Source organism: Myotis davidii, unplaced genomic scaffold (genome assembly GCF_000327345.1).
Source record: "Myotis davidii unplaced genomic scaffold, ASM32734v1 scaffold185, whole genome shotgun sequence".
NCBI lineage: Eukaryota > Metazoa > Chordata > Mammalia > Chiroptera > Vespertilionidae > Myotis > Myotis davidii.
In genome coordinates, this window is record NW_006297811.1 from 2,367,705 (window position 1) to 2,381,791 (window position 14,087).

General features: G+C 38.9%; 1 long non-coding RNA gene and 1 pseudogene across 1 annotated transcript; both read right to left on the reverse strand.

The window, feature by feature from the left end:
* Positions 1–1,992: 1,992 nt before the first annotated feature.
* On the reverse strand, positions 1,993–4,206 carry LOC102752214 (annotated as a pseudogene).
* A 2,223-nt stretch (positions 4,207–6,429) lies between these two features.
* LOC107184622 lies at positions 6,430–9,137 on the reverse strand. The gene is made up of 2 exons (XR_001515523.1): positions 8,875–9,137; positions 6,430–7,928 (listed from the first exon to the last, which is right to left on the reverse strand). It is a non-coding gene; the product is annotated as an uncharacterized LOC107184622 (long non-coding RNA).
* Between the last annotated feature and the right edge of the window lie 4,950 nt (positions 9,138–14,087).

The window sequence follows — 14,087 nt, forward strand, 5'->3', positions numbered from 1 at the left end:
TAGCACATACAGCATTGCAAATGTTTTACCTTCTTTGAGAAAAAAGGTAATCTAGCCATGGCTAGGTAGCTAAGTTGGTTAGAGTATCATCCTAATACACCAAGGTTGTAGATTCAATTTCCAGTCAGGGCACATAACAGAAGCAACCAATAAATGCAATGATAAGTGAAACAATAAATTAATGTGTTTTTTCTCTCTTCTTTCCTCTGTCTCAAATTAATAAATAAAATTTATAAAAAGATTAATAGAAAAAATATAGTAGATGATGGTTTGTGTTATTTTAGTAAATGATGCTGTATTTCTTTGCACAAAAAGCACATTACTATGTAAAATAAATTCTGATTTTTTTTTAATTGAAAATCTCAACATGCCTGGTTCTTGTGTTTCTGTATGAATGAAAGACCTTTGACTTGTAGGGGTTCTAATTTGAGAGTTCCATGTTTATTAGAAATGCGAAAATCTATCAGGGTGGCCAACCCTCAAACTTCAGAGTCAAATGTAGGACCTTTGACCTTTTGAGTTTCTGATTTTAGAATTCCAGTGTTGGTGCTGGCTGGTGTGGCTCAGTTGGTTTGAGCATCGTCCCCATACACTGAAAGGTCGTGAGTTCGATTCCAGGTCAGGGTACATACCCAGGTTGCAGGTTCCATCCCAGTCCAGATGCCTGCGGGAGAAGGCTGATTGATGTTTCTCTCCCTCCCTCCCTCCCTCCCTCCCTCCCTCCTTCTCTCTCTCTAAAATCAATAAAAACATATCCTTTGGTGAGGATAAAAAAAAGAAAAGAAAGAATCCCAGTGTTCAATATGTTAGCGGGTGGGCTACCCTGGGTCAAATGTAGGAGGCTGAATCCCTGGGATAGCAAGCCCCAGTGTAATTGCCAACCAAGGAGAAAGTTGACTTTTCCCCTGCATCCTGAAGTGAGGATACAAGTTAAATGAGTGCTAATATAGAGGAGGCAAAACTTTACTTCCACCCATCATAGCTTTTCAGCTGGGACTCTTTAAGAAGAAGACATTCACAAAAGAATGAGTTTATTAACACGTGTAGTGCACATCATGCAGAAGATACCCCCAAAGGAGGAGTGACTCAAAGCAGCAGCTTACAACTGCAATATAAAGCATCGTCAACAAAGAACAATAAATTTGTAGAGAAATGACAGGACAAAGGAAAGCAGTTTTAGGTTCCCAAAGGGTGGCAAACTGTGGGAAGGTAAACATGGGAAGAAACAAATGGAGTGAGGTTTGTTTACAGGTTCCTCTGGTCCTCGATAATATATATTTTGGGGTTCCATATCCTGATTTCCTTCACTAGGCTCTGTACCTCGCTCTAAGGGAATCCCTGATGAACCAAACTATAAGCAATTGTTATCTGAATATTATAGTACTTGATGAAATCAATATGAGTCATTTCATTAGAATATGTTAAAGAGATATAACCTTACCTTATCTACATGCAAAAATTTATGCAAAAACTCCAACCTCTAAGAGAACCTATGTATATATTCTGTATGTATGTGTACATACATACAGAAAGAGAGAGAGAGAGAGAGAGAGAGAGAGAGAAGCTGCATGGTGATTAAGTGATTTTGGAATAAATCCATAAACTAAAATCCATTTGGAACCCAAACCACAGCATGCATAAATCATTTATATCTTAACTGCTCATTTATATCTGAACAAGTTTTCAGTAAGCGGACTAGTAATTTTCAAATGTTCAAATGTGGTAGCATTATCTTATTTTGCTGAATTGCATTTGGGAAAAAGAAGCTGGGTCTTTCATTTATTTAATGCTAATATATTCTGGACAATATTATACATGTGTAGAAGATTAAAAGACCACAAATTTCCCCCCAAAAAGACATTATTTAGTCTGTCATCGGTGTGTGTTTGCAAAACAGTTTATTTTAACACTGCAAATAGAAGTTTCAATATGGAGCACTGGGAAAGGTTTCTACTCAACTACAACGATCCTAGCGTTCTTCTATACAAGGCCTCAGCAATGTTCATCATCTGGAGGTAGGAGTTTATCAATTAATTGCGTGTTAGCCATCATTTCCTGGTGACATCATGCCTTCATAGGCTTTGAAGGTTACATTGGCTGGGTTTGCCAATGTTTTTGGCTTTACAACAGCAAGAGAACCAACTATTAAGGGGACTAAAGGGTCACAGTATCCATGACACTGGAGAATAGAAATGTCTGTATTAGTCACTGATAGTGAAACCAGACTCAATGGGTTCAAGGCAGCCTGTCACTACTTGAGCCAAATTAAGCAGAGACAGGGTTGAATCATATATGAACATTTATTCCAATAATGCCGGCAGTATGGGGAGAGCAATCGGTCTCCCTGGCAATTCTGCTCTGACCGCCCTTGCCAGTTGGCTGCTTCTATACACACAGGGAGAAGATAGCTACATGCAGCTGCAAGCAGCTAGTGTAACATGGAAAGGGGAGGTTAGAGTTTGCAGTTTGGCCTTCAGGAACTCAAAGTCTGATAACAAGATGACTAATCTTCTATGATGTTACAAACAGCTCAGCCCGTTCCTGGGACAGGAGAATGGTCAGCGTTCCTGAGAAAAACTCCCAGAGCGGGTCAAGGTCTGGACACAGCAACCAAATCAAAGGGTGTTCTGCCCTTGGTCTGTTCTCAAACTGTATTTCTTTCCTGAGTAATGGACCCATGGAGGCATCTTATCTTTTTACAGCCTTGTTTCATCCTCCAGGGTCTGTAAGAAAACGTCTTATCTATAGTGAGGTGAATAATTATTGGACAACTATGACTTGTTCTTATTATGTGCCCTTCCCCACTATCAATAGGACCCTGTGGAAGCGAAGCCAGTAACTGAGGGCAGCGAAGCTTGCTAGTTTCTGCTGTGTGGTAAGAGCGGTGTATAAAGATAAACCTCCCCCCTGAGAAAATCCTCCCAAAATAATTCTGTTTAAAGGAATACTGTTCCTTGCCTCTGGTCTTTCAATTTATGTTTTCTGGTGCTGATTTAATTCCAGGTTCACCTTCCTGTGGATTTGGTGAAAGCCTAATAATATCAAACCAAGAAGGGAGAGCCATGTTCACACTGAACATAACAGGTGCAAGCGGGTAGACATGTTTGATATGTGACATCTGATATCTGCAAAGGCTTCGGCCCACCTGTTAGATGGGACAAGGGTCTCAAGGCCTATGCAGTTCTAAATGTTATTACTAAACGTTATTCTTGCTAAGTGGTCAAATGTTGCACAGTATTTTGCAGACCAGTGGTAAACAGGATGAGTTTGACAGGAGCCTAACCAGTAAATGTGGCCAACTGCAAAGAAGAAATCAATGCGTAACTGACCAAATAGTGTATATGAGCAATAGCCACGCCTCCCTTCAGGGAGACAGAGCTTTGGTTATGAATCCCCTGACTCCTGTACTTGCTGCAAGTAAATAAACTATCTTGTGACAATCGTGTCTCATTCTTAAATAGAGCACCCCAAACGGAAAACCTCTTGAGTTCAGTAACACACCCATGCGCTTAATCCTCATCCAGGAAGGAGCGTCACCGTGGCCTTTCTGTAAGGGACACAATATCAGGAAGCAGGGCAGGCAGGCCACTGCCCTGTAGGAAGCGGGAAAGGGCACAGCACCTGGAGAGCATAATTTTAAAAGCATGGATATCGATCGGTAGCTTTCCATCTTTATGCCATAATAGAACCACCTGGAGAGTTTTAAAAATCACTCTTGACTGTATTAAGAATGGTGGACTTAATTGTCCGGGTTGTAGCATTCGCAATAGGATTTTTTGCCCAAGGAACCCAGATGATTCTAATTTTCCGTCAAGGGTGAGAATCGCCAGTCTAGAATAATGGTTCTCAAAATTTGCTTGCATCAGAATATTATTTCAAGCTGGTTATTTTTAAGGAATAAAAAGCTCAAAAACACTTTTGGCTTTCTCCCTAACTACCCAAATTTAGATAGAGGACCTATTCCAGGAAGGGAGATATCAACATAGATAACTATAATTTAGCATGAACTAGCATATGATAGGGAGGAATTTGTCAAGGCCCATTTAATCAAAGTCCTCTCAGTGTTTCATTGGTAAAGACGGCCTAGCAAACATTTATTTACCAAACTTTTGCTTTAATATTGCCTTCCTGCCTTTGAAATCCCAAACTACAAGCCCCTTTCTCTATAGCCCAAGATGGTATATAAGTCTCAACTTCCCAATGCATTCTTGGGCCCTATATTCTTATGGAACCCTCGTATGTACATTCGTAACAAATTTGGTAATTTTCTCCTGTTAATCTGTCTAATGATAATTTGATAATTAGCTTAGCCAGAAGAACTTTGAAAGTTGAGAGGAAAATAATTCCCCCCCACACACACACACTAAGTATCAAGTATTTAGAACAGTGCCTGTCACATAATAAGCACTCAACCGATTTTATCCTTTTCCTTCAATATCTAGCTCAACATCATCTTGTGAAGCCATCCCTTATTCCTCACGCAGTTATTTATCCCTTAATTTATTTAAAATATTTATTGAACACTTTCTATATGCTAGGCCTCATGCTTAGGCCCTAGAATACAGACATAAACTTAGGAGGAGAAGTTGGTGCCAATAACAAGTAAAGAAGTTGGTGATTACAAAATCTGAAGTGTGAGAGCAACGAGTAACATGAAGACTGTTTTAAAATATTTAGAATGTTTTTTAATTTTTTTCATAATACTTGATATGCTTTTGTGGGAGGCAGTTAGACATGAGCAGAGCAAGGACCATGGCCAGGAAGAGAAGGTCACCAGGGTGGAGTGCCTAGTAAAGGACAATTGTAGGGTGGAACCTCCCCTGACCTTTCCTCCATGCAGATAAATACTAGGCCTCGGTCTCAGTTGTATTTCAGCTCAAGGCTCAGCAAAACAACAAAGCCAGCCACCTCCAGACCAGTTGCGTTAAATAATGATTCCCTGCCCTGATGCTCAGTGGAGGCCTAGACCCTGAAATGACACAATTGGGAAACTGCTGAATAGTCTATTGAAATCTTCCCCTGGGACCTCCCCTGAAATCTCCACCCTTAAAAGTCTTGGGCCCTAGCTCCTGTTCATGTTCCTTAGTGATTAGAGTGTCAGCCCAGGCACTGAAGGATCATGAGTTCAATTTCCCGTCAAGGGTACCTACCTGGGTTGCAAGTTAGATTCCTGGCCTGGTTGGGGCACGTGTCTCTCTCACATCGATGTCTCTCTCTTTCTCTCTCTTTCTCTGTCTTTCTCTCTCTCCTCCCTCCCTTCTACTGCATCCAAAATCAATAGAAAAATATCCTCAGGTGAGGGTTAACAAAACAAGAAAAGTAATAGTGGACACTGAATACTGAAAGGATAGAGAATCTTTTTAATTTGGAAAAATATATCCCAAAACTATTGATAGTTTGTTTTATTTTATAGTTCTGTAATGTTTGAAGTTTGTATGAAGGGTATATATTACTTTTATATTCAGGAAAAAAAACCCCTAAAATTTGGAATATACGAATAGGGTGTATATAATTAAAGTAATACACACAAAATTTTAGGAATTAGGAATCTCATCTTTTTTTTTTCTTTTGTTCCAAAGGTAATTTGAGATGACAATTTGGCATTATATCTCATTACCTTCCTCTAGTTTGGATACTTGAAAATCTCTGACTGCTTGCCAGTAGTCACTGGAGCCAACCACATAATGCAACTCTGAGACAGGGAGGGTAAGTTTCATAATACCTTAGTCTGCCAAACACCTGTGCGGATCCACCCTACTCTTCTTACTTTGAAAAAGCTGGACTAAAAACAAACTAAAAAAAAAAAAATCTTAAAGATAAAAATTAAACTTAAAAACTTCGTATAAATTTTCATAAAAAATTTACATAAACATTTACATTGAATTTACCATTTAACCCTGGTAAATGGTAACCCTGGTAAATGGTAACCCTGGTAACCATTTGCTTTTCCAATATAACATGATGCTAATAGTAATTCTGTAAGTGTGGCTTTTCACTTCTCAATCTCTGTTTGAAAATCCATGGTGAGTATAATTTGTTTCAAGTAAAATTTTTCAATCATGAAAAAATGTTTCAAAAAACTACCTAAATGTCTTCTTAGAATGAATAGTTACTGCTTTTAAACTGCCATTAGTTTCTGACACTGTATTAAATTATTTGTCTTAATACCTCAAACAGATATTAAGAAAAATGGTGAATCAAAATATCACAAACACTCCAACGTGGATACCTTCAGGTCACTCTCCCCGGAGCTCTGTGCAGGTGGCGCAGAGGAGCACAGCCTCTGCCCCGTGAAGCATGCTCCCTTTCCGCAATGGTGGAGAGGAAGCCGGGCCTCCTACAGCTTCTCAGAGTCCTGTGGACAATGACCGTGGAAACATCTGTGGGAGGGTGGGGGTGTGGGAGGGTCCCAAACACAAAAGAGCCTTATTAAGTTGCTTTATTTAATTTGAATTTTAAGAGACAGAACGTTCTTGTTTTTGGAGATCGACTCAAAACACATCGACCTTGTTAACTTGGAGCTCATGGGCTATCTGGTTAGCATCCAGGGACCTGCCAAGGATATAACTAAGCCAGCGTTCGGCACCAACCAGCAATCTGTAATGTCACCGGAAGCTTGGCATTTCCAATCCAGTTCTAAGCTGAAGCTGCTAATGGAGTGGCAGAGCTCCAGGCCTCCAGACGGTCTGGTTTGTGGGAGAGGAAGAGTAGGAGTATGAAGGCTTGTACTCAGGAGGCTTATAAGGGGGCTCATTCTTGATGAAGAGACCTGACAGAAAGCACAGAAAGAAGCACGGTGGAAAGCTGAAGAACTAAAATAAATTTTGCCATGGTAGAAACAGCAAGACCAAACCATTTTCTGAAGACATGGTCCAATTTTTGAAGGAAAACTGAGGAAACGTTGAGCAGGAGAGAATAATTGTATAAATTTGGTAGGAAAGTTATTAAGTCACTTTGGGGTTTTGAAAATAATCAGGCCTGGGGTACTTGTTTTTCACACAGATCCATTTAATCATTCAAGGTTTCCTAACTAAAGTAGAATTTATACTGACACAGGAACCTTATATGTAATTGTTTATTTCCAAGCTGTTTAAAGTCAAATTTGGAGATAGGTATTGATGGTATTGGTTGCTAGAACCATAAGCAAAAAAAAAAAGTTGGAGGAAGTAGCCAATCATTTGTCCTTAGCTTCCCCCAGCCTCATCTCCCCACCCCCACAGACTGTTGTATCACCTGAAAAAGCAGATTCTCAGAACACCCTCCTCTCCTTACACTGTGCAGCCTGCTCCATCATGCCTTCAAATTGGGCTTTAGAGAGACCTGAGATCTTCCTGCCCCCACCGTGGCCTTAGGGTGGTGGAGAATAAGGGCACGTTTTCCCAGGTGAGCTAGGACTGCAGAGACAATGGTAACTCCCCACACTCTCCTCATCCCTTACCTCTCCTTTCTTACTTTACTAAGCCACTCTGATGCAATGGAAAAAAACAAGGAGCAAGAAGTGAAAAAGCCCTGCTGAGCAGAAAAGGGAGGGTACTTCCGGAGCGCAGGCAAAGTTAGAGCAAAACTATAAAATCACTCTGTTACAAAGAGTTATCAAAACGCCCGCGAGCTCTTGGAATTAAGTTCAGAACCAGCTCTCCGTTTTTCAGAGAATCAAAGCTTTAAAGTTTTCTAGGTCAAGTCCCAGAGACCTGGATTCACACTTTGATTTGTTTGCCCTGTCTACAGGGAAGCCGATATGCAACTTTAGGAGTTATATTACTGAATACAAATATTAAGTCACCTGGTATGTGTTATATAGAGTTTTGTTTGCAATTATCCTGATAACATCTGTTGGAGAGACAGGAAATCTAACTCATGAGGATTAAATAGTTTTTTTTTTATCATAACATTTTCTTCCAATCTGTATAAGTTCTTCATAAGTAGATCTGTGCATAGAAAAATAAAGGGCATACGAACAAAGTCAAATAAATATTAAACCTTCTTGTAGTTTCTGAACAATTAAAGAGCAGGAGAGGAGAGGGAGAGAGAGAGAGAGAGAGAGAGAGAGAGAGAGAGAGAGAGAGAAGCAAACAGTAGTTTAATTCTCTTGTACCAGAAGATCCCACATTTTCATATGCCCTTCTCCCAGCTCCCATACCTCAAAGAAGATAATGTATCACATTTCCTCCCCCAGAATTAGCCGCTTTAAAATCTATACCAATCACAGGAAAGAGGTTTTTTCCCCCTCAGTGATACAGTCTACTTGTGTTTGTTTCTTTTGTTGCCCTGTTCTAGTTATGATAATCTTTACAATCTATAATATTCCCACAGGAGGAAGAGCATTTAATATACCCAGCCTAAAACTGAAATCTCCCTAGATTCCTCTTAGAAATTGATATATAAATATTCTAACACATGCCAGTTATTTCAAAACCATTAATAATTGCAGCAGATATAAATGTAAATGTATAAACATAATAGGTTTTCTTCTCAGAAATCTCCTTATTTCTATAGTCATTTAATGAAACTATCAAATCTAACAGTTTTATTATAAGACATTGTTAATATTTCTCTCCATTCAACTTATTAAAATGAAATAGAAACAATATGCTACAAAGAAAAACTTGGGGTGGGGGAGAAGTTTGTTAGAGAACCAAGAAACTAGATAATTTTTTAAAAAAATGAGTCACCTGAGGTCTTAGTAAGGATGGTTTTTCGAAAATATGCTACTCTTAGTCTGAAATACTACTGATTTACTGACATCTACACTAAAAGCCATTTCAGTAACATTTAAGTTATAACATCAGTTTCCCTGGCTGTAGATAAGGTCGTTCTTGATGTATTCATTACCTACTAATATGTAAGAAATTACCACAAAACTTAGTGGCCTACATTTATCTCACAGTTTTTGTGGTTCAGGAATCCAGAGGCAGCTTGGCTGGGGACCTTGGCCCAGGGTCTCTCACAAGACAAGTTCTTCAAATTTCCACCGTGCCTTTGTGCTTTCTGTCAGGCCTGTTCATCGTGAATGAATCTCCTGTATCTCTCTCCTGAGTACAACCTTTCATACGCATGTTCTCCCTCTCCCATAACCCAGGGCCTGGGCCTCTGCCACTAACCTCTGCCAGAGTCAAGGCGATGGCCAGGGCGGTTTTCATCTCAAGGCTCAACCAGGGGAGAATTAGATTCCAAGTTCACTGACATGGATGTTAGCAGAATTCAGTTCCTGATTGGCCTTGCTCACTACATTGGACTCTTTATAGGGCACCCATGATAACTTGCTTCATCACAACAAGCAAGCAAGAAGTGTGAGTGCGTGTGTGTGTGTGTGTGTGTGTGTGTGTGTGTTTGTGTGTGTGTGTGTGAGAGAGAGAGAGAGAGAGAGAGAGAGAGAGAGAAGCAAAATGGAAGTTGGTCTTTTATAACCTAATTTCAAAAGTGACATCCCATCACTTTTGCCATATGCTATTCTTTTAAATCAAGTCACTAGATTTAGTCCACAATCAAAAAAGACTGCACAAAATGTGTGAATACTAGGAGGCAGGGATCTTTGAGAGCCATTGTAGGGACTGCCTACCACATCTGATATAGGAAATTATTTATAACTCCAGACCTTTTGAGATAGCAACATTTTTGGATAACCATTTTCAAAAGTTAGGGGTTTTAGAAGAGGGAAAGGGGGTCAAATATAAGGTGACAACAAATGACAAGGGCGCACAGGCAGGGAGCACACAATATACACATGTTGTATTCTAAAGTTGTACATCTGAATATGTTATTAACCAATGATACCCTAATAAATTTAATAACAAAAAAGTGGGCTTAATTTTAAAATGTATTCTATTTTGTATTCTGAATACTGAGAAAATTTTTTTTTATACCTTTTAAAATTAAGTGCCTACTTTTAACTTATTAATGATATATATATATTGATATATCTAAAACATTTTTTTGGCTAAATAAAGTTAAGGAGAGTTAGAGGGGGAAAAATCAAATAAATAATATATTTTTAAAAAATATACTTCAATATTGAGCTAGACAATATAACCTCCTTGACACATCGATCATATAATAAGTCCCATTTTACAAATAAAATAAAGAGTAGTACTAGATGGGCATTAGAATTGTTTCCAAAAAAATAAGCAAATCCACAAAAATGTCTAGTCAATTCTTTCAAAAAAATTTTCCCTTCTCCATTACAGTCTCAATTAAATGTTTTTGTATACTTGTTGATGTCAAAACTTGAGGTGTATGTGCATTTTTCTATAGAGGGAGTTAATAGCATCCATAAGATTTTCAAAACACCAAGAATCATTGCTGTACACAACGATAACTTAGGCACTGAATTCTCATACTGTCTCATAAATTTGCTTCATATATCCAAAAGATAAAAGCAAAGCAAAATTCCCCTCTTTTTCTCTTAAACTGTCCATTTTATCAGTTCAACTAGTGTTGAACTTCACACTCATTCAGTACATATTTACTCAGTACGCTAGATGCCATCAACAGTTATAAGCAATGGAAATACAAATCCCATTCTCAAGGAGCTCACACTTCTGGGGGTTAAGGGGTAGCGGACAATAAAGACAGTAATGTATACAATATTGGGCGTGCTAAGTGTTGTGGAGAAAATAAGCAGGCTATATATCTGAATTCTTCAAAGCTTTAATGGGAATATACACACACCTTCAATCAGCCCTTTGGTCTTGCATGAAAACTTTTAATGTCAATATAATGCACTCAGCCAAGTCCAGCAAATATTTATCTAGCGCTTACTATGGGCTATACTGAGGTGAAGATGCTGCTCAGAGAAGTTTACTGCCTGGGTTGGAGGGTCCCTAGATACCCTTCTAGGCTGAGTCAGGGGTTCCCCTCTGTGACCACATAATAACCCGGGCACACATTTATCGTGCTGACCTTCAGGTCACATCTAAGTGTATTTCTCTCGTACTTGACTGTAAGCTCTTTGCGAGCAAGGCCTACACTTTATTAATCTTTGAATCCTAGTGCTTGGGGCTTAGTGGTTGTTGACCTGCGCTTGAAGAGATAGGCTAACTATGAGAGATTGCGCATGCCCAGGACTTTCTCTGACTTCATCTTGCGCAGTAAGATTCAGAATGACATTTTTCTCTCTTAGGTTTCAGTTCAAAACAATGACTATCATTGATGTGAAATCTGATATGGTGCAAAAAAAATGCTTTTATCAAGACCAGATGCATTCTTTCCAAGGAAAACGTTAGCAACACATTGCCATGTTTTATCCAGCACATAAGTCATTCCTCTTCTCAGGCCCCTCGCTCTTTCTGGCCCTGGGCCCATGTAACAGCTCCACACCCCACGTTCAGTCTCCATTCTTGCTCTGAGATGAGCAGTGACCTGGAGAAGTGGAGGAAAGATACCATGCTGTGAAGGTGATGAGCCCTGCTTTTGCTTGCTTCACTGGCAAATTTTAGAAAAAAATATACTATTCAGTTTTAGGCTACATTTAAAAAAAGAAATCATTCAAAGGCCAGGTCTCAGGGAAATAAAGAGATAGATAAAAAGTCAAATTGAACTGAACTTCTCAAAGTCAGTGTGTTCTTTGTGTATATTCTATCAGAAACAATTATATCATGTAACCATTTCTTTCTGAATAAGGCCTAATTCTCTGTCCACACCCAGCAAAATGTATGTTTTTTTATTCTCAAATTTTCTCAAAGGCAAATGCTTTCCCACACTCAGACATGCATTAATGGTCCTTTGAGTATTCATTTTATGCCAAATTTCAGAGTTTTAAATCTAAACTATTTTGTTTAGTTTTTAAAAACATGCATTATAGTAGAAAAAGAATATTATTTTTTCATGCTTGACTGACTCAATTATTCATTATTTCTATGAATTCTTGAGAAATTGCTTTTAAACTAAGAAAGGGAAGGAGAAATTCCACCAGACAATTCTATTTTTTGAGAATATAACAAATATGAAGATATGGAATCAAAAGCCTGCATCCTTTGCCATATTAATACAACTTCAATATGTCACTATTGCCAGGAAGGGTTGGGTTTAAATTAACAATCCTAATAATAAATGAATAGCCCTGTATCACCCTGGAGGGAAATCTCTACTAGAAGTAGGGCTCTATCCTTGTCTTTATTCTTTAACACTCATCAACTTTTTAGATGAAAATGCAAAAGGCATATCATTTTTTAAAGTATTGATATGCATTTTTATAACTTTTTTCCTAATTATAAAAATTGCACATGCTTAATAGAGGTAATTTAGAAAGCACAGGTAAATATCCTCCATAGTAATATGATTTTTCTTTCTTGTGGGATAATTACACCTCACCGCCGTAGTTAACCCAAGGCTAGATGATCATCCATCCAGGAGCTAAATTATGCTAAAGAAAGAATTCTTGAACTGAGTGGGATATTGGACTAGATCCAGCTCTGAGATCGGGTGATTCCATGATAGAAGCAGCCCATTCATGATAGGAACCAGTTCTGTAACTGTTTATTTTTGAAATAACAAAGAAGAAAGAAACCTTTTCTAAAAGTGTTGCTTGGAACCCAAGAATGTGAATTTACACAATTGCTGAGACATTACCCTTTAATCCTAGCTGGATGGTGTGGAAGGTGCACACAGAAGTACACTTGTGTTTCAAATACAATAGCTCTTATAGTCCACAAGTAAAAAATAAAAACGAAACTTTGAAACTATAAGATGGAAAGTTTTCAAATAAAGTAAGCAAATTGCACAGTGATAGGGGTGATAATTGGGTGTGTCCAAGTATCTCTCTATATAAAGGCTAATATGCTAAGTGTCCCTCTGACCATCCGACCGGTCACTATGACATGCACGGACTACCAGGGGGCAGACACTCAACACAGGAGCTGCCATAACACACACTGGCCATTTACAGAGAAATGGCACCGCGGACCTGGCACCAACAAAGCAACACTCGGCTTCCCCCAAGTGGGACACAGGCCTCGCCACCACCGCGGAGCTACAGCCCATCAAATCACAGCCAACACTGTCAAGACCCCATGGTGCAAAATGTGGCCCCCAGCTCAGCCCAACCCAGCCCAGAAACAGTGGCTGTGGGTGCCGGGTAATGATGTCACATAGCAATGCCCAGCTTCCTCTCCCTAGCAACTAGCCTCCTTGTAGTGTCTTCAGCCAGGAATATGACTTGCTTTATAGCCAGGTGGAAACATTTCATAGTTTAACCAAATGTCTGTGAAGTGCTTTTCCTATGCCTTATCTCGTTTGATCCTCACAGAAGTCCTGGAGTAGGTAGATAGGAGACTCAGTGTAGTCCTATATTCTTTTCATTACCCACTCACTCTGCAGATGCCCTTCGAGCCCCGGCGCCACCCCAGGTGTGGCCGGGGAGGGAACCTGAGAGGTTGGCTACAGGGCATGTCCGGCCCGTCTCACCCAGTCTCACCCCATGGCCACCTTCTAATTAACTTCCTTTCAATGTGCATGAATCCGTGCACCAGGCCACTAGTAGCTTATATAATGAACTCTGCGAAGGAGGCAAATAATGGGGGAAAAAACCCAGATATTGGCAATGTCCCAGGAGTCATGCTTACAAAGAATTAATCTATCTATTAGAGTATTAGTGTTTATAGGGTAAACTGATACAAATCACTTCAAAATGAAAATGTTATTTTTAAGCTACTTATCACTTTGCATCTTGAATATATTTAGAATCATATCTGTATGATATGATTCTAAATATATTTAGAATTTTTTAAATTAATCACTGAAGGGGTCAATGTAAACAAGATACTGGTGAGCAATTTGTTAACCAGAAATGTTTATGTCAGAAAGTAGTTACATTTGAATTTTTGAACAAAAGATGTTATTCAAAGAGATTACTTATGGCATAGAGGCAAAACAATAAGCCATGGCTTCTAAAAAATCATAAGGGACTGACTTTGTGAGTGATTCTTTTCTGAAATCTCAAGCACTTCCCAACTTCCTAATTTCTGCTAATTCTTTTTGGTTTAGCTTTTTAATGCTTAAAAATAAGATTTTTCTATATAATATACTTAAAAGTCTATGCTGAGTTCAGTAGCTATTTGTGTGAAATTAATATGCTTCTTAATTGATATAAA